Genomic DNA, 22,058 nt, shown 5'->3' with positions numbered 1-22,058 from the left:
GAAGAATCCTCTTTCAAGATGGGTCATGCATGTGGATGACAAGCTGGTGCTGGCCGTTGATAAGCCCTTCCTACCTTGACTTCTCAGGGCTGCCTTAGTGTCTTCCTGACACGATTGCTGGGTGTCCTCCGGAAAGAATGATCTACGAGTATAAGGCAGACCCTATAATTTCCTTCAGGACCTAGCCCCAGCCACACAGGTCTGCCCTATTAAAAATGGGAAGGAGCTTTAAAAGAATGAATATGCAGAGGCGAGATCACTGGGGTCCTCGTGGAGGCTAGCTGTCACACACTTATTCTTCTTTCTTATTCCCTAAGCCTATCTGGATGTGTAACTGCTGATTCTTCATCCTTAGAAAAAATAATTTCTATTTATTTAGGCTTGAATTGAGAACCCAGCTAAGGTAAACATCAGGAGTTAAGAGAACATAGGTTTAATGGTACTGGAGATAGTAGGACTGGAGTCAGAATCAGAGTAGCAGCAGGAATCTGGGTCATGGAGATAAGTCCAGAAAAGAGTAGGTGTTGAACCAAGCACATCTCAGGGCAACTGCCTCCTTTGAGCAAGAGGATTTGTGGGGTTAGGTGAGAAGACAGGTCCTGGGGGGAATGGGTCCTGGAGAGGAGGGCGAGAGGTACACTTTGCTCTTTATCCCAGCGAAGATATTTAATCTAATTGTTTTCCCTGGTTTGTGCATGTGATGCTGGAGAACTGGGTTCAGTAGCACCTTGGCAAATAGAGTTTAACAACTTAAATGTTAGCATCAACAAAAAGCAAGTAGCTTTTGGGAGCTAAAGTGAAGCTGTGCTAATTCCAAAGTTACAGTGGTGGCGTCTCTCCATTTAACAAGGCAGTGAAGTTATACTAAATGTCTAAAATCTCTGTTGGAAAACGTGGTGCAATCTACATAGCTATTTGAATCTGGTAAGTTATCATTTAGTGTTCTACCTACTGTGTAGTGTTTGATTTTTTGGTGACACTAAGTGCTGACATTTATTGTGTTTATAGCACACTCAGGTCATTATTGAGATTCATCCCAGCAACACAGCTATGAGATGTGTGGAGTCAATTTAGAAACGCAATGGGCTGTGGAGTCAATCAGGCTCAAGAAACAGTCTCGAGTCTACCACGTAGTGGCTCTGGGAGTTTGAGTGAGTTATTTGACCTCTCTAAGCCTCTATTTCCTCATCTGTAAAATTGGAATTGGGGATTTAAAGAATCTACCTCAAAGACTGTTGTGAGGATTTAGTAAGGCCGTACATGTAAAGCACTCAGTATGCCTGCTAGGAGACGCTTACTAAATGTTAGCTCCTATTATTCATATAAATATCCTTCTTAAAATTCAATTCATTCACTTATTCAATAACTATTTATTGACTTTTATCTGCCAGGTATGTTTTTGGATTCTGGGGAACACAAGTGAATTAAATGGCTGAGATCCCTATCCTTACGGTGTGGTGCTTAGAGCTATAAAGTAAGCACAAAAATATAAATATGAAGTATGTAAGGTTGTGAAAAACTCTATAATGAAAATCAGAGAAGGATGAAAGCAAGTGCTATGTCTGGGGGGTGGGGGTTGGGGAATTCTATTTTATACACAATCGTCACAGACATCCTCAATGACATTTGCCCAGAGAGCTGAAAGAGTGAACGAAAGAGTTTGTGCAGGTATCTGGGAAGACATTCTAAGCAGAGAGAAGCAAGTGCAAAGGTCCTGAGGCAGAAGCATGCTTGGCACATTGGTAAACATAGGGGTCCGCTTCAGATGAAGCAGAGTAGGTAAATCAGTGGTGAGGATGATGTCAGAGAGGCAGCTGGTGATCAACTCATTTAGGGTTCTGTAGGTCATAGTGAAGAGTTTGCCTTTAAATCCTAGGGGGAAAGGAAGAAATTGGAGGATTTTAAATAAAGGAGTAACATGATCTGATCTACATTTTATAAGGATCACTCTAGCTGCTGTGTTGGAATAGACTGGGGGCCAGTGTTTAAATGTGATGTGTATTAATAAGATGGCTTAGGTACAAAATAATGGTTGCTTGAATGAGGGAGGTTTTGGTGGAAGGTGTAGAAAAGAGACCAGATTCTGGAAGTGTATTGAAAGTAGAGTTGACAGGAGTCGGGGAGAACTCAAGTTTTTTGTACTAAGCAACTGGAGGGATGGGGCTATTTACTGGGATGGGGAAGTTTGTGGAAGGATTGCCTGGCGGCTGGGATCACCAGTGTGGTTTCAGACCTGCGTAGTTCGAAAAGCTTTTGGGAGACATTTAAGGGGAGGTGGTGAGTAGAATTGCGTCTCTGAGTCTGGAATTCAGGGGGCAGTGTTGGCGGGGGGCTTCTGTTTGGGGGTTGTAAGTAGCTGATTGAATTCACATCTGGGGAATCTGTGTAGAAGGGGAAGAGGAAGGCAGTGAGGATGAGCCCATGTTTGTAAAACACACATTTGAGGAAGAGCCTCTGATAGGAATGAGAACTAAGAAAGCTGGATTCCTGAGGCCACATGGAGGAAGAGACAGAGATCAGTTATACTGAGGGCTGTTACATCAGGTGAGATGATGACTGAGAATTAACCATTAATATATCTGCAACATGGTGAGCCAGGCACTCCCTTAGATCTTCTGCAGAAAACAATGAAAAGTGCTAGATATCATATTTTCAAAGGTTTTTTAATTCTCTATGAGCTGGCAAGGAAGTAGAGGGTACTCCAGGAGAAAACTTGCAACGGCAATGCTCTTGAACAGGCACTATGAGAAAGGGTCTGGGATGTCGGTGGCAGGGTTTGTGTCAAAGGTTGGACATTTCAACAAAAGTAGCAGGAAGGAGGACAGGCTGTCTGGGCACATGTGCAGGTGGTTGGAAGACACGGTGGCGGGAACGTGTAGTCCTCTTCCCGATGGTTTCTCTGTGACATCACAAGTAAAGTCGTTCGCTGAGGGGAAAGGTAGGGGGGAAGAGTGCCGGAATTTTGAGAAGAAAAGAAGTATGAAAGAATCTCCTGGGACTATTGTAAGATTGCACTAGCAACCCACTCGAGGTCAGCAGTCATGGGCTATAACGGGAGTGTGTTGGGGTAAGTGCATGTGTCTCTCCAATATGTGCAGCTCCACGGGCACAGGTGTGGAGTGGGTTTTGGCTCGAAAGTCAAAGCAAGAGGGGGTAAGGTAGGGAAGGGAAACTCTGACAACCCACTATGGAATCGAAGTGGGAAAGGCAAGGTGTCGGGCAGGAGGACGGAAGAGGGAAGCTTAGAAATCAGAGCCTTCCCTGTTTCCATTTGCCATTGACTCTAACCTACCTTCCCTATGAATTTCTATTTATCGCTGCCTCCCCCATTTCCTTGTGAGCCCCTGTCTCATTCTTTGATGTTTTCAATCTACTCTGTAGCAGTTTTCTTGTCCAAGGTAGGAAATCCATAACTGTCAATTGGACTGTGTTTTCATATTTTTCCTAGTCATTATATATCAGTTACATTATGTGAAATTTTATTGAGAATTCTTTTTGAAAAGCCAGCTCCATATATAAATATGTATAAGGAACTATTCTGCTCCAAAGTGCTACTTTAGATTATAGATGTATCAGCATGGCTGAGGTAAATTAAACTTTTGACAACATGGTTATTTTGTCAATTAAGTAGATGGAAGAGACAAAATATTTCAATAAGGTATTTGGCTAGAACTGTTTGATTTGACCTGTGTACATTTAGTCAAAGTGACCTAATGCTTGCCAGTTTTCTATTTTATTTTGAGGAAAGCCTAGAAGATAAAAAAGGAAAGGCAGTCACCTTTTTCTTTTGAAAATAATATATTGACAATGGTTATCAATTTGAAATTTTGTTACAGTTACATTATGTGTTTGTTACAGTTATGTGTTTATTACAGTTATGTGCTTATGTGTTTGCATGTGTGTGCACGTTGGTAGGGGATTGTTGGAGTCAGGAGGAGAATATAGAATATAAAAGCTGTTACGTCAGAGTGATTGGCAAAGGATCTCTTAAAAAATATCCTGTATGTGACTATGGCCAGCATAAAAGACTAAAACTAAACTAAAAGTATTGTCTTGAGGTCTAGTACTATATAACTTTAGTTAACAAATATGTAACGTGTATCTTCGGGTGTGTGATGCTGTACTAGGTGCTGGGGCTACGGCAATGGAAAACAGATAAAAAATAAAACTTTTATTATCATAAAGTTCAAAATCGAATGGGGCTGTGAGCTAGAATTGGTGTGGAGACAGAGTGGGCAGATTTTCGTGGCTGACCACACGTGGGAGATCAGGGCGGGAGGGTGATGGAAGATCATATGGAAGTTTTGATCCTGAGCAGATGATGCTGACTTCCCTCATTTAGGGGAAACAAGAGGACTACAGAGTCTGGGGAAAGATGCTGGTTTAGATGATGCATGCCATGCAGACACCTGTACGGAAGCATCCAGTGGCAATTAGGTGAGAAGGCAGAGAATATACATGCTGCTGCTGTAAGTTTAGGTGCAGGGAAGAAGGATGTGAGGAACCAACAAAGAAGCTTGGGGGAAGAGTTGAGTTATGAGCCAGGCTGTGAAGCGAAGGCTGCTCTTCGTTGCTGCATTTATAAAACAGCGCAGTCTCCTTTACGTGTATGATTCTGCTTTTGATTAAAAGTTTGTGTTTTCCTCACACGGCAGATTTTAAATTCTATGAGAATGTAGCAGGAGATAGACGTATGTTCTAAAGGTAGAATAGGTAACCTTAACAATATCCGTTAATAAATTTTAATTTCAGGCACTTGAAAGATGGAATACCTAGGCAAACAGCAGTTTGGGGATCAGATTCGCGAGCTTTTAAAGTTTATTGGATTTTTGTGTTTGGCTTATGGATTCGTTTTCCCTTTGGTGTTCTACAATGTTATTGGGGGGTGCTCACATTGTGTGTTACTCTAGCACATGAGTTCTCAAAATCTGACCTCCCTCGGTCTTTGGGAGCTTCTGCTATGTTGCCCAGCTCATCTCATTGGCTTCTTTCCCTTTTGTGTTGTGCTTTGAGTGTCAAGGTTAATTCTTGTGGGAAGCAAAGAAGAGGAAAGAATTGAGGAACCTTGGCCTTCCTGCTGCTCTGCTTCCTGGAGAACCCCCTCCCCCACCCAGCGTCTTTACCACTCAGTTTCTGCTCCCCTGTCCATCCCCTCCTCTAAACTGGGAGAGACAGGAGGTCATGGGTTGAAGTCCAGAAAGCCTCAATAGTCCTTTTCCTGTTTGATTTTCCTCTTGATCTCTTGTCTACTTGCCTGCTGGTATTTATGGCAACAGTGCTCATAATGGAAATATAAAAAGTCCAACCGAACCTATGTGCGTGCTGAAAATCCTAACCTTTAAACTTGCACAATTCTTAATCCCAAGAAGCATTGATTTCTGGATGTTCGGCACTGCTTTATATTCCTAAGGGATAGTTCGCATCCATCTCAACTCCTCAATTTCTTTCTCAACTGTATTCTTACAAATGTCCTATTTTTAAAATTACTCCTCTGAAGCATATTCCAGACAGGACCACACTAATTTTTAATATATACTTGATGAATAGCTGAATTTGAAAATAACCATTTAATTCCATTCTTTGTGTCCTTAGGGCATCTTGCTGTTCTTTTACTTAGAAAATTCTAACCCCTTGGTACTATTCAACTTTGATCAGAATGAGTTTTCTACTGACGTAGGAAGAAACAGCTTTGTCACCATCGTTGAAAAGATGGATTCTGTTGGGAAAGGTAAAGTATGTCTTAGTGATCTTGTTCTCAGCACGATATGAGAAACAGATTCACATCCAGTGTCATCATCTGGTGCAGAATTTATCATCTAGAAGCCAAGAGAGAAGCATGTCACATTTAATCAGTACTCTGCTCGACTCTTAACTTAGAGGTCTTTGAAAACAGACTCACTTAGAGGAAATGATATTGTTTTCCCAGACACTGAATTTATATTAAAAAAATAAGCTTCTTTTTTCTTGGGGATTTTGTCTTTAGTTTTCCCTTGGCACTTTTACATCATTCCCCTAAGAAGGCGCTTTAACGACTGTGCTTCTTAGAGCAGCACAGCATAATTAGGCAATTGCCCTTGTGTCTAGAGTCCACGGGTGGGAGGGGGGGAAGGTGACAGAATTGTGCAATGGGCTCATTATAAAACAGTGCAAAATAAAAACCTGAACTTACCAGTTAAAGGAAAGCTGAAAATGTGCTGTAAAATATTAAGGCATAAAAGATGAAAGTAAAAATCATCTTCAGTAGAATGGCTTGGATAGTCAGTTGGGATCAGTAGTAATTGGTTAATTGAAAAGATAAGTTAATGAAAAAAGCAATAAAACAGGGCAATTATTAAAAATGATACACATGTGCCTTCAACATTTCACTTTATGTTAATGCTCATTCACCAGTACTTTGACCCCCATGGGGTTTCTTTGATTATGGTTGAACTGATTTGAGTTCTTGTAGAAATCACACCCATGATCTCTGATTTCTAATTTTGGTGTCTTTAAGTGGAGCAGAACTTGAAGGATGTAAGCAATCTGAGTGCAGAATCTTTCTTGATTTTCATGACATTTTCTTCCAATCTTTTATGGTACAAGAACACCCATATTCAAAGGAGTATTTTTAGCCATTTGCCTTTATCAAGTTTTTTCAAATCATTCAATCTATTTTTTTTTCACAGAAATAGCAACTCTCTCTTTTGCAATTATGCTTGTGATTTCAAAAATAATTAAATTACATAATTAGAATAACAAGGCCAACTTGCATAAATAAAACGGGGGGCCTATAAGGGGGAGAGCAGATATCCATTGCATGGGCAGTCTGTGAGGGCATCCTGGCTGCACGGGCAGCTTCCCATGGCTCCCATCACATTCCTCTGTGAAGCAGAAGAAATACAAAAATAGTTGCTTACTTGAATTATTCTGATCCACAGATATCAGTTGAATTGAAGGAGAGACTTTTTTATTTTTAAGAAAACTTTTATTTCAGAATAGTTTTAGATTTACAGAAGAGTCACAAAGATAATACAGGGGGTTCCCCATACCCTTGTTTTCCCTATTAGAATCTTATCAGTGTGGTACCTTTGTGACAATTAATTAATATTGATACATTATTATTAATACAAGTCTGTATTTTATTAGGATATTATTAGTTTTTACCTATGGTTCTTTTTCTGTAATTGGATCCCATCCAGGATACCACATCACATTTGCTAATCATGTCCCCTCAGACTTGTCTACACTGGGACAGTTTGGGAAACTTTCCTCATTTTTGATAGCCTTGACAGTTTTGAGGGACACTGGTCAAATGTTTTGTAGCGTGTTCCTTAATTTGGGTTTATCTGACATTTTCCTCATGTTTAGCCTAGGATTATGGATTTTGGGGAGGAAGGTTTCAGATGTAAGGTGTCATTTTCATCACATCGTATGCAGGGTACCTATCAATACTTACCAATATGAAGTAATGCTGTCAATGTTGACCTTCATCACCTGGCCCAGTTAGTAGTCAGACTTCTCCCCATTGCCTCTGGTGACTGTTATACTCAGATGGTTTACCATATTGAAATGGGAATATGTGCAGTAGTTAAGTTCTTTCATCCATGTTCTCCTCATGATAGAATTAGACAATTTGGCCTCTTGATGAGGATTTTGTGACTAGCCAAAGAAATACACTTAATGTCAGCACTCCTGACATCTCAGCACTCCTACTGAATTCCCATTTTGCTGCCTTGTTTTACATTTCTTGAGCTTTAGTATTAGTATCTGACTGAAGGAAACACAGGCTCCAAGGCTGTTTTTGGCATTGGTTTGGAAGGAAAATGGCGTGCCACGGTCACACACTTGTGCTTCTGCAGTTGTATGCTTCAGGGTTCTAAGCTTGAGACTAAATTTACCATTCCTTTGTTCAGTTTTGTTTCATCCTGTGGTTAGAATTTATGGCAGTTAAACATTTTTCTGCTCTTGAGTGCTTTTAGCAAAAATGTACTTGATAATCACCTTGCAGCATATCAGTGGATGACCAGGTCAACTAATCATTGACCTGGCAACTAATCACTGCCCTATTTGCAGACCAAATAATTCCAATATGGTGTAGGGAGATGGAAAATAATTCCGGTATGGTGTAGGGAAAAGGTTTGTGCCATCAACCTAAGCCACAAACCACAATGGCTCATATCTCATACTTCGTAGAAGTCATACAAAACCTGAGAATAAATCTTTTAATAAGGAATCAGACTCTTACACTATGTCAATCTTTTGGAAACATTTTAATATAGAACACAAAGAGATCTCTAAAACCCAGAGACCATCTGTTGCCTTTGTGGGCCTGGAGATATCATGAGGATATTACACAGACTTCCTTTTACTGAAATTTTTGTGATAAGAATGTGAAAACATTTCATTTTAGAAATGACACTCATTTACCTTATTTATGCAATAATCGTTTCCTAACCCTCAGTAAAGAACAAAAAGCATAGTCCCAACAGTTTAAACTTAACACCTACGTTGTCTATAGGCAGATGAGGTCGAGGCCAATTCTTTGTAGGTTTTCTCTTCTATAACCCCAAAGGACTTTCTTTTTCAATCACATCTTGGCTGAATATGGAACTCAATCATCTGTTGCCCCAATATCTACATCGTATAGACAGCCCCAGTGTGAACTTAACCTTAAACCGCTGAATGAGTGAATGGCTTACTGCCCAATCAGGCATCATTTTTCTGTTTCTACGTTGTTTTGGTTCTGTGCCCCTCACTAGGATATTTGCTTCTGCTGACGTGGGAGTGACACATCTGGGGAGAAATAGCATGCACTGTAAAAACATGTTACGAGGGGAAATCCTAAGGCCTGGGTTTTACAGATCCCTGTGGCACATCTAATTCTCTGTCCCTGGGCATGATCCTAACCTTTGACTCCCAGTTTCCTGTGAGAGGAGGAAAAGGCAGTTATAGCTGCCTTGCCCCTACCTTCAGAAAGGTGGTTTCAGGATCCAGTGCATGGTAATTGTGCGAACGGGTTATAAGCCACATTGGGCTGGACAGTCAAAGGAAAAGAATGAATGAAGTCTGCATAGGGGTGAGGAAAGCCTACAGGAATCCTTCCTACCTATACCATGACTAGTTATCCCAGTGCAGTATGTGGTGAAGATTTATGCTATGAAAACAATGAATCAGAAGGACAGATTGAATTAGTCGATACTCTCAAGGACATCTCCAGGCCCAAAGCTTAGATGACAAATGCACTTTAGTGGCATCAGAGTCCCTGAGTAGTATAATTAGTTGTTTAACAAAAGCCTGATGACAATAATCATGATGACTAGGAACCTACTATAGTAAAGGAAAGTTGGAAAACATGATTTTTAGGATTCTTCCTTGTTTTAAAATTCTACAGATGGCCAACTTAAAATAATCGAACCAATGACCTAAACGGAAGTAATCTGTAGACCCATGGGGGAGAAACAAATAAAAAATGATATATTAAAATACTTTTAATAATATGTATTCACATTTAAAAAAATTCCACTTTCAAGATGGGAATAGGAACACAGAGCTCCCTATGCACGAGATGCAGTTGTAAGAGCCCCCCCTAGCTCATCAGTCCTCACCGAAGCCTTATGAGGACAAGGGGACTGAGGCACAGAGGGAGGGAGTAGCTACACTGAATAAAACAACTGGTTTGGGGAGCCAGCACTTGGACAAAGGTAGTCGATATAATAAATATGAAACAAAAATTAATTTGGGAAGATGTCACTAATTGACGCAAGGAACAGAAGTAGCCGAACAATTAGAAAAACACTGGAAATAAAAAGAGGAATGGCTAACATGGTAACTACCCAAATGTCCAAACACAAATGAGAAAGTACGAGACAAGGGGACACCATGGTGTTCAAGGACTGTCTTTGAAATTAACATTTGGAATGTACTTATTTTTATTTTTTTTTTATTTTTTTATTTTTTTATTTTTGGGAAAGAGAGAGACAGAGCATGAACGGGGGAGGGGCAGAGAGAGAGGGAGACACAGAATCGGAAACAGGCTCCAGGCTCCGAGCCATCAGCCCAGAGCCTGACGCGGGGCTCGAACTCACGGACCGCGAGATCGTGACCTGGCTGAAGCCGGACGCTTAACCGACTGCGCCACCCAGGCGCCCCTGGAATGTACTTATTTTTAAAGTTGCTATTAGATAATTCATAGCCAATATTTAGGGATTTTTTAGATAAGGCAGTTCTAATAGTTACCCAAATTGTATTCAGGAATAGGTAGGGTTTTTTGTTTTGTTTTTGTTTGTTTGTTTTTTAAATCTGCCTCTGAAGAAAGACCAGTTGAAAACAAAAATTAAGCAGTGGAGAAGAGGGCTGCTATTTTAAGAAAATCAGTTATTAAAAATTAATAGGAAATGTATTTGATTATATTAAGTAGATATGCTTTCTCATTGACTTCAGTAATTTTTTTTAAGTTTATTGTGTGTGTGTGTGTGTGTGTGTGTGAGAGAGAGAGAGAGAGACAGAGAGACAGAGAGAGAGAGAGACAGACAGAGGGAGAGACAGACAGAGAGGAGAATGAGCAGTGGAGTGTCAGAGAGGGAAGAAGAGGATCCCAAACAGGGGCTCGAACCCACAAACTGTGAGATCATGACCTGAGCCAAAATCAAGAGTCAGATGCCTAACTGACTGAGCCACCCAGGCGCCCCTGACTTTAGCACTTGAATTGTACCAGATCATTCATAAATGAATTCTACGGTTTTGACTAAAGAAACCACTGGTATTACAATTACGCAAAAAATGCTATGTTCCATTTGTTAACAATGTTTTTCTAGCATTTGTGGATGTTGACTGTTGATTTTTTTCAGATTTCAAGTTTCTACTTCTACCTCTGTCTCCTTGAATACTCACGAGAAATTGCTGTACCTATGACAGGTTGCATGATGTTTTCCCCCCTCTGTGCACTCAATTTGTGTATTATTGTATCATATGACATTTTGAATCAAGCGCTGCTAGTACCAAGCTGCTCTCAGCAGCTGATGCCAAAAATATTCATTATAACCCTTCTCAGCATGCAAGTGAGGGCACTTCAAATCCCAGAGACGGAACTTTCAGCGATTGTGCTTCTCTTTCTTTTGCATATTATACAGCAAAAAGGATGCAAAACGAAATGAGGCTTGTTAGAAAAGAATGCCTTGGTAAAATATTGTAAAGCATGCAGTTCGTGGTTCATGAAAGTCACATGAAATTCAGCAGCACATTATAGATACCACCCCAGAGACCTTGTGCCCCTTCTCTTCTCTTGCCTCAAGTGGCATTTTTCTTCAGTGTTTGATTTCATTCAGGTGCCAGCCACTTACACCCCTGGAAGTAAGCAGTCCCCTTCCCAGAGAATCATGATATGATACGCGCACGTACATTTGCTTTTGCTCTGGCCCTTTATGGGAAGAGGCCAGTCAGGATGAATTTAGTCCTTGCGGTAGTAACAAGGCGCATGGAAGGCATGGAAGGTTCCCTTCTCCAAAGGAGGACAATTAAAAAAACAAATTCAATAAGTAAGTTTTGTCATTTTCTAATATTAAGAGTGCTGAGCCTGCAAACATCAGCAAGTTTCTTATACATTAATTCATTGTACAAAGTGAATGCCGAAGACTCAGTAGCCAGCTGACAGGATGCCAGAAAATGTCACAGCAGAGAAGAGGGAGCCTTCTGAAGTCGTTTTGAACACCTGACCTCCCACCTGCAGCGTCTTCTGGAGGAAGAAACATGGAGCCTGTTGACAGGGGTTTGTGGATGGAAAAGTGGGGTTGGCAGGGGACAGCAATGTGTGGATTCTTTTCCTATTGCCTGAAAAACTGCCTCTCTTATTTGCTGACCCTGGAAAGACCATGAGCAAAGGGCTGGCCCTGGGCAAAGGTCATTTTCATCTCAGCCTGATGAGTACAATCCATGTGCCGCTGATGTCTGTGACTCCTGCTCAAAGCGCTGTGAGCTCAATCTCCCAGAGAGGGCCAAAGTCACACGTGTCCTCCAAAGAAACCAGAGCTGTTGCTGTGGTCTGCTGTGTTCCTAAGAGATGCCAGAACCACACTGGGTTTTCACTGTGGTCTTGCACTCTACCTGCCCTGCCATTCATTGTATTGGTTGACTCCATGCTTTAAAAAAATGTGTTCTTATAGAGATGTTTCTTATCCTGCTGAGTCTCAAGCCACTGCTGTAGCTACAGTGATATCTTCTATCTGGTGTATGTTTTGCTAACTTTTTTTTTAATGTTTATTTATTTTTGAGAGGGAGAGACAGAGTGTGAGTTGAGGAGGCACAGAGAAAGAGAAGGAGACCCAGAATGTGAAACAGGATCCAGGCTCCGAGCCGTCAGCACAGAGCCTGATGCAGGTCTCGAGCTCAGGAACAGCGAGATCATGACCTAGGCCGAAGTCTCAACCAGCTGAGCCACCCAGGAGTCCCTGTTTTGCTAACTTTTGTCTTGGAAATCACAAAGTCTTACCCACGCCTTAAAGGAAAAGCTCAGAATTCTTGTCTATTGAGTACTTAGCATGTAGTTGACACTGTAGTGAATACTCTATATATGAAAACCCAGAACAAGCTGATGTGCTAATCCTTAAAAAAAAATAGTAATATGATCTTACCTGTGGAAGTGGTTTAGGATACTGATCTCACATTTTCCTGTTACATTTGAAATTCTGGAAGATAATAGGGTGAAAGATTTACCCTCGAGAAGAATAATATGTTTGAATCTTCTGCTTTGAAAACACATAGAAATTTCCATATTTATTTTGCTCTGGAGCATATAGTAGGAAATGTTTGGCAGGTAAAGTTTGACTTCTTTTAAACTCCCTTAGTTGTTGTCAGTTAATTTGAACTCATGGAAAACAGACCTTTTATTAACAACAGCACAGCCCCACAAAATGTAGAGCCATTAGTGGAATATTATCAAGCCATTTTCAAAACACCTATCCATGAATCTCTGGTGTGACAAAAGGCTTAAAAAAACCAGGAAGGCTAGTTTAGTATTGAGCACTGATTCATGCGAACTCATGAGACGCAAGCCCAAAGAACAAGTTTTACACCAGGTATGGCCAGCTGGTCAGTCTGCAGTGGTTGGGATTGGGTGACCCGGGGTCACAAGCCAGGCTGGCTCTAAATCAGATAACCGTAGAGTCAGCATTAATGTGCTGAGTCATTGCAGCGACTCTGAAGCATTTTTCTCCTCTTTCAAGCGCTTCCAGGTTGTGGCCAGAGAAGCCCGAGTGGACAGCAGGAGGGGTGGCCGATCATGGTGGTCAGAACCAGAGCGAGGGGGCGGACACCTGCTTGGGAACGTGAATCCTTCCAGGCGCACTGTAGCCATCGGCTTCTGAGTGCTGTCTTTTTTTGCCAGCCTCATTCTTTAGGATCCCACTATATTCACATTAGGTTCTTGAAATTTTGGCCTCAGTTTCTCCAGCGTAGCTTAATGTCATGTGCAGCCCCTTAGCTTGTGGTTGATAATTATCTTGTGTTAGAAAGTTTTATTTATCAATCCATCTATTTTAATTTATATTTATATATTTTGGTGAACAGATAACAGATTCTGGAGACAGGAACTAATAAACTCCACTAGGTTTCTCTTAGCAACACCATGCAAACTTCCCCACTTTTCTTCTCCCAGACCTTCTGTATTTAGGGCTCTCAGTGGAACACAGAAGAACTTGCTAGCATATTCAGAAGGTTCAGAAGGTTTCTCTGCTATGAAGAAAAGATCAAGCCCAGTGTATAAAATGCCCTGAAATTTATAAATTTCAAAAGAAGAAAAATGCCTAGTTTACCTTTTAAATGATAGTTCACATAAGAATGTAGGGAATTCATAAGGCTATTTTGAGTTAGTGAGTCGGTAAGTACTTTCCCATAGTTTGTAGCCAAAAAGTTAGAGAATCTGTATCAATCACCTTTTTTAGCAAGAGCATATGTTTTTTCTGCTTTTAGAATCAGACCCAAGAAAACATGCAGCTTACTAAAAAATAATACTGTGCAATTTCAACCCTCTCTTTGTTTTGATTTTTAAAAATTTTTATGTAAGGGGTGCCTGGGTGGCTTGGTCGGTTGAGTGTCTGACTTCAGCTCAGGTCCTAGTCTTGGGGTCCATGAGTTTGAACCCCGTGTCGGGCTCTGTGCTGACAGCTCAGAGCCTGGAGCCTGCTTCAGATTCTGTGTCTCCCTCTCTCTCTGCCCCTCCTCTGCTCATGCTCTACATCTCTCTCTCTCTCTCAAAAAAAAAAAAAGTTAAAATTTTTTTTCCTGTGAGCACTTGCTTCTGCAGCACATTTACTAAAATTGTAACAATTTGAGAAGATTAGCATGGCCCAAGGATGACAGGCAAAATTTTTATGTGAAAGCGGTACAGAGTGGAAAAGAATGATGTTGTTTTCTAGAATGTTATTGGTTAGATGACTTCTATTTGATTTCTGCAACAGTATACGTTCCACTAAAGGACAATTACCAACTATATAGGTCTGGATTGGCCCACCAAGCAGTACTCACTGGCAGGGTGGCTTTCTGCCACTGCTAGGTTGACTCTAGGGCTGGTGACAACTGTATAGGGTAGAGCAATGATGTGATTTAAAGGGAGGATTGGGAGGGACAAGGCAGTGAAACTGCTAGGGAAGGGTGACGTGGCCTTGGACCTAGCTCAAGGTTGTCCCCTATCACTCACTCCAGACGTAAGTTCACGACCACAGCCAAGACTTGCGTATGCAGAGAAACACGGTGCTGTGTTCGGGTTGGATTCAGGGACAGCACTAGAATTTAATGGGAAAATTGGTAGCTGGCACAAAACCAAAGTTAATTGGGTCCAGAGAGCCAAAGATGAGCTATTGCTCTGGACCTCAGGGTTGGGGAGTCCTGCGTCCAGAGGCTGGGCTGGTAGGGGAGCAGGTGTGGTGGTGTTAGTACCATGCCATGGGGATGACCTTGGCACTTAAGGGCACTGCAACAGGAAAAGAGAATTGCCAAATTCAGACTATAGGGAAAAATGTCCAAGGGGACACACTTATAAAAATGAGAAGACACCACCCATTCACATATATGAAATGAAAGAAATATATTTTACTCCATCAATAAGCAAAAAGTGGTCGCTACAGTGTGAGGAGGTGACTATTTACAAGTTAGATAATACTTTTCTTCCGAGGGTTTTGAAGTACTTTTGATTCTCTAAATGTTATTGTGGGGGGGGTGGGCGGGGTGCCTGGGTGGCTCAATCAGTTAACTGCTGACTCTTGATTTCAGCTTAGGTCATGATCTCTTAGTTTGTGAGCTCAAGCCCCGTGTTGGGCTGACAGTGCAGGGCCTGCCTGGGATTCTCTCTTTCCCTCTTTCTGCTCCTCCCCCACTCACTCTCTCTGTCTCTCTCTCAAAATAAATAAGTAAACTTTAAAAAATGTTATTATGGTGTAGTAAAAAAAAAGGAAGTAGGGGCGCCTGGGTGGCTCAGTTGGTTAAGCCACCGACTTCGGCTCAGGTCATGATCTCACAGTCCGTGAGTTCGAGCCCCGCATCAGGCTCTGTTCTGACAGCTCGGAGCCTGGAGCCTGCTTCAGATTCTGTGTCTCCCTCTCTCTCTGCCCCTCCCCTGCTCATGCTCTGTCTCTCTCTCTCTCTGTCAAAAATAAATTAAAAAAACATTTAAAAAAATCTTACATAAAAAAGGAAGTAAATATCTTGGTCTGCATTTAGAATTAATACAAAACTGAATCAGTGTGAATTCAGCTTTGGACTTTGAATCGGTTTTCCTCTTAATTACTGAGAATATGAAGATACGTGAGACTATCACTGTCCTATTTATGGCAGATTGTTTTCGTGAGTTTGCAACACGCTATATTTTTCAGGCTAACATGAACACAGACTACTTTCTCAGTTTTTCATGATTGTGATTGAAGGAAATTAAAAAGCTAGATAAAACAAAATTATTGTTTCAAAGTGGTATGGAAAAAAAATAAAATGCCGAGGTAATGTACAAGAGCCTTTGAATTTTTATATTCGTAGACAGATTCAACTTGAAAGAGTACTTTATCCTTTGATGCAAATGTTTTTTTTTTTTATCATCCATCCTCAAAAGAAAGATTTTGGTTCGTTTGTGTAACTTCAAAAGATTCTCTCTTATTCACTGATCAAACAATTACTGAGTGCTACAGTGTGCCAGGCACTGTGCCTGATGCTTGGCATAGAGGATGATTAAAGCGAGTTTCAAGCATGCTTGAGCAGTGGAAAGACAGAGGGAAAAAAGTAGAACTTCTAGCAACCAAAGAGTTATTCTCTCAGAGATAAAATTTTTTTGAGGGGGGCGAGTGGTCTAATGGGGGAAGTAAAAAGACTAATATTTTATGCATAGTAACAATAATTTTAGAAGTGTCTCATTTTTAAAATCCTATTTGGTGTATTTTTGTGTCATCTTGTCCGTTTGTATTAAAAAGTAAGACCATTCTTAAAATTAAGCGTTCAGTATTAGACATGTGATCAACTCATATCTCTTCTCATTATAGAGATATAAATTGTTATGTGACTTGCCCTATAGTTCTGGTCTGAAATTTGAATAAATAAGGTAAAAAAGTATTTGAGGAGGAGAAGAATAAAAAGGACATGGCATCAGTAGAGATGTTTTCACAAAGAATTACCAAAAAAGGTACATGCCTACCTTTTAAACAGTTCCTATGGAACAGATTTGCTCATTGTGATTATATCCCAAATAATGTCATATGATAAGGTGGCTTGGATATCTAGACTGCAATGACATTTAACTTCACAGTCTCAGTGTAATGCCAGAAAGAATACATGCAAGCATGCAGCATACATATGCAACGTTTTCAAAAAGGTCAAAGCAAACCCAGAATATATTGATGCAAAGGGACTTGGTAGCCTTGAGTTACAAGCCTTCTTTCTAATTGCTATCACCATGAAAACTCAAATTTATGAACTGTTGTCAGCTATGTGTCAGAGACAGAGAAGACCAACTAGGACCAAAACATATGCCGTGTGTCCTCCCTGGTGTGAAAGAAGGAAGAAAGTGTTTGCCTTCTTTAGAAATGAATCCCTGGGGTAGTGTTTGTAGCATGGGTTCTGTGCAATTAAACAAAGCAGTTGAGGCACTTCATATTGTTAACTGTTATTCACTTAAAATAACAAATACTAGATTGCAATAATAGTATTTGTTGTTAATTCCACAATTTCTGACTCAACAGCGAAGGAATTAATCAATCAAGATTTATTGGGCACTTTTTGTGGACCAAACATGAATGGGTTGATGGAAAAAGCAGGGTAACACATAAATTATGCTTTCCATTGATATGTTCATTTAACAAATGCCCATTAGGCATTTTGTACAAGCTATCCACACTAATGAGCATTATGAGTCAGTCATAGAGGTAAGTAATCCTAAATGGTCTTTGGCCACAGAGATTTGCCAGGCGAGATGCTCATGCAGAAAAACAAAACATTTCAATGAAATACGTGACTGTGTGCAATATGCAGATAATAAATATTGTGGCTATTTCCTCCTTTAAAAGGAAAAGAGGGATTTTATGGAAGAAGAGTAACTTGAATCAGATTCTGTGTGATGGGGATACTTTGAGGAGCAGGGAATTTCTTTCGAGGTGGACAGATGAGCAATAGTGGAGAAAATGGAACAGCTCATTCTTAAAATTGAGGGGAGGAAATGCTCATCATGCAGTCAGAAGAGAGGATATAGACATGTTTGGTTAGGAGATACACAGTGATTGTCTAGGATCCTTAGCCCCTTAAAGTAAAACATCCCCAAGTGAGTTTACTAAATACCATCTATAAGGTTGGAGCCTGCCCTAAACAATGAGACCAATTTTGCCCTCAGTCAGAGAATGTTCTAAGAATCTTTAAGCCATGGCTCAGAGACATACAGTCTAGTTTTTTGTTTGTTTGTTTGTTTTTTGTTTTCCTTCTGCTGCTGCTTTGCTGTTGAACCCTGGTCCATGAAGCATTCCCTCTCCTTGATCCTTCAACCGACTCCCTACCTTGGATCATGGTTCTGCAACTACCATTGTTTGCTTTGAAGCCTCTACCTTGGCTTCATGCCCTGGGATACTGGCTGTTGTAACTCTGGGCAAATTACTTACCCTCTCTGTGCTTCCATTTCATCATTTGTAAGTGGGAATAACAATAGTTCCTACCTCATTGGGAGTTGTAAGTGTTAAGAACATTTAGAACAGTGCCTGGAACTTACTAAGCACTATGAAAGTACAAAAAATTATCAGAGTATTATTTTGGCTTATGTATGTATGTACGTATGTTTATTTTATTTAGAGAGAGAGAGAGAGAGAGAGAGAGTGCCAGAGAGAGAGGGAGAGAAAGAATCCCAAGCAGGTTCCATGTTGTCAGTACAGAGCCTGCTACGGGGCTGAAACTCATGAACCATGAGATTATGACCTGAACAGAAACCAAGAGTTGATGCTTAACTGATTGAGCCACCCAGGCGCCCCTTGGCTGGTCTGTAAGGTTCTGGCTTATCTATTCCCTGACTAAACACAGGCCTAAAAGAGTGGAGAGTTTATGAAGACGATCCTTAGAGATGTTGGAATATAGTGTACTCTCAGTCTAATAACAAAATAGAGAAAAATTCTGTGCAAAGATGGTGCGATATTAATTCTTAGTGTAACTTTCCAAGTTATTCAGAAACCAAGCTTATTAGTGATCTGATAAAAGTATGAACAAGCATTTATCACACCAATCATTAGCTCACCCTGCTTCTGGAAATACACATGTGTAAAGAATTCCAACAAAAGTTACTTTTCTAGATTTTTTATCATCTCTAGAAAAACAGCTACCATGAATGTATTTCATATAACACACACATGCACAATCTGGAAATTCTTCTTAATGAAGTAGTGAAATAGCCCTTGAAGCAACATTCACAACCAAAAGAATGGTTTTATTCTGTGTACCAAGAACATTCATCAAATCACTAAAGAGACTATTACAGGGCTATGAATATTATTCTTTGCTCTATGAAAAATTTTATCTGACATCAGGAGGATACAAGTTTGTAGCTGTCATTTCTTCTTTTTTTAATATTAAAATTTTTTTTAGTGTTTATTTATTTTTGAGAGAGAGACACACAGAGTGTGAGCGGGGGGAGGGACAGAAAGAAGCGAGACACATATTCCGAAGCAGGCTCCAGGCTCTGAGCTGACAGCAGAGAGCCCGATGCAGGGCTTGAGCTCACTGACCGTAAGATCATGACCTGAGCTGCAGTCGGATGCTCAACCAGGTGAACCACCCAGGTGCCCCTGTAGCTGTCATTTTTAAATGAATAAACAAGTCCAATTATATGGTCATCCAGGATTTATTCTTTCTTTTTTCTTTCTTTTATGCCTTTGGTGACTCTCCTTTGCCTTGTTAAAATTTATTTATTTTTGAGAGAGAGAGAGAGAGAGAGAGAGAGAGAGAGAGCGAGCGCACACAAACGGGAGAAGTAGAGAGAGGGAGACAGAGAATCCCAAGCAGGCTCTGTGTGATCAGTACTCATCCCAACAAGTGCCCTGTTTAATGCCTATCACCCATTTAGCCCATCCCCCCACCCACATCCCCTCCAGCAACCCTCAGTTTGTTCTCTGTATTTAAGAGTCTCTTTGGTTTGCCTCCCTCTCTGTTTTTATCTTATTTTTCCTTTCCTTCCCCTATGTTCATCTGGTTTTTTAAATTATGAATATCATTTTAAAAATGGAGCACCTTATGAGGACTTGTGTATGTAGAATGCATTTTGAGAACTGAAATTTTAGGAACCACAACTTTGGGAAGCTCTTAGTGGCTGAGCTTAAGATAAATGTTGAGGGTAGAACATTGAGAGTAGAGTGGGTATGAGGAAGTTTTGGTCTACAGAGCCATTCTATTAAACATATTGTTAGGGAGCACCAAGTGTAGTGGAGATAAAGATATATTTTTCTAGAAGGAAAGGGAAATCAATTATTGTTACAGTTGCTCAGTTAATTATGATATTATAATTTAGATAGATGAAATAATTTCTAAATAAGACATGGTCCTACAATCCAGAAATTGCACTACTAGGTATTTACTCAAAGAATACAAAAATACTAATTCAAAGGTACACTTGCACCCCCATGTTTGTAAGAGCATTATCTACAATAGCTGAACTATGGAAACAGCCCAAATGTCCATCAACTGATGAATGGATAAAGAAGATGTGGTATATATACACAATGGAATGTTACTCAGCCATAAAAAAGAATAAAATCTTGCCATTTGCAAAGACATGGATGGAGCTAGAGTATAGTATGCTAAGCAAAATAAGTCAGTCAGAGAAAGACAAATACCATATGATTTCACTCATATGTGAAATTTAAGAAACAAAACAAATGAGAAAAAGGGGGGAGAGGGAAGGAGAGAAACCAAGAAACAGACTGCTAACTATAAAGAAGTAACTGGACTTGGCTAGCCAGCCCCCATAACTGCATAAGTTACCAGAAGGGAGGGGGTGAGGGGAGGGGTTACATGGGTGATAAGGATTACGGAGAGCACTTGTGACGAGCGCCAGGGGGTGTTGACGTGCTGAATCACTATATTGTACACCTGAAACTAATATTACATTGTACGTTAACTAAATGGAATTTAAATGCAAATTTAAAAAACAGAGGTGGCTCAGATGGTTGCTTAAGTGATGACTTATAATGAGATAGGGACAAGTGGGGCAGCAAGATTGGAATCTTTGGCATCTTCTTAATTCACATATGGGTGGAGTTTATCCATTATTATATGGCTAGTGGAAGATACTGTTTTTGCCTTGCAAATATCTGATTTTGTTTCCTTGGTATAGCTGTGAGATGCACCTGGTTGGAGGAAGGCTAAATCCTGGCAGCGTGTCTCTTGTTGTCTCCATTGGTCCAGACATGGAGATACTGAGTTATCTGATGAGATACCTAGAGGGACCTGTGCAGCATGCTTTTGGGAAGTAGAGATTGGAAGTAGAGGTTAGGATCTGGGAGAGATGAGATATCTGGAGAGGTATTCAGTGACAGGTGAAGCATGGCATGCTTATGGAGTAAGCAAACAGAATGCAGGACCGGACCTGGAAACATAAAGCATTTCAGATACTTGTGGAGGAAGAAGAACTACATAATGACTGAGAAGTTAGGATCAGAGTAATAATGGGATGCATATGAAAACAAAGTCAAGGATTCCCAGCTGGGGTGACTAGTTTAATGACAGGGCTACTGTTAATATTCTGGGACTAAGGGAACAAGGAAAGGGATGGGGACAAAGGACAGATTGTAAGTGCACAATTAGGAGGTTGTTGGTGAGCATGGTGGAGTAGGTCAGAGGAATGGCGGAGGGGGTGAGGATTTTGTTGCTTTGCTTTGAAGGATGGATAACTGTGAAGAGAGAGATGAGGTGAGGCCAGAAATGCTATACTGTGTGTGTTGCACATGCATACTTCGCTGGGCTGTTGAGTCGGGTTTTCAGAGAGGGAGCCACCCTTCAGTGGCCATTTCTAATTCCATACAAGTGTTCAAGAAACAGTGGAAGCACCATGGGCCACACTTACTGCCTTCTGAGCACACTCAGAGCCTGCATCCAGGGAATTCAGTTTTGACACCACTCTGTTCATAGCTTATAGAAGGAATGCCTTACTTTTCACCAAAACAGTGACTTAAGTTCATTTAGAATGCATATAAAATGATTTTATAATAAGTCATACTCTTGAAAGCTCAAGCATCTGGAAAAAAATACAAGGCTGCAACAGAAATAGATGAAGTCTAAATTCATTTCCCCAAGTCCCTTGGAAAGTGCCTCTTTGTCCTATTCTATTTATGCTTGTCAACTGGAGAGTGCTTCTTTTCATTCATGTAGACTTTATGTTAGGTCCCTTTGAAGTTTACAGAAAGTTGACTTAAACTCCCAACTCCCCCCAGTGTCTCTTATTTCCTAGGGGCTCATGTTCTCATGTTCACCCTAGATGTGTTTTCATATTTCCGCTGAGTTCTCCATCTGATTTTTATCTCAGTCGCTGGAGCTTCTTCCTTTTCTGTCGCTCGCATGCTCAGAAGTGAAACCAAAACCACCGT

At 40.6% G+C, this 22,058-nt stretch overlaps 1 protein-coding gene and 1 pseudogene across 2 annotated transcripts in view; both read left to right on the top strand.

Moving 5' to 3' along the window:
• FGF14 (fibroblast growth factor 14) overlaps positions 1-22,058 on the top strand; it is a 607,406-nt gene that overhangs the window by 95,287 nt on the left and 490,061 nt on the right. The gene's annotated exons all lie outside the window — the stretch shown is intronic.
• Positions 14,264-14,359, top strand: LOC125934269 (uncharacterized; annotated as a pseudogene).

Source organism: Panthera uncia, assembly GCF_023721935.1.
Source record: "Panthera uncia isolate 11264 chromosome A1 unlocalized genomic scaffold, Puncia_PCG_1.0 HiC_scaffold_16, whole genome shotgun sequence".
In the NCBI taxonomy this organism is placed as follows: domain Eukaryota; kingdom Metazoa; phylum Chordata; class Mammalia; order Carnivora; family Felidae; genus Panthera; species Panthera uncia.
This window is presented reverse-complemented; position numbering and strand designations above follow the sequence as displayed.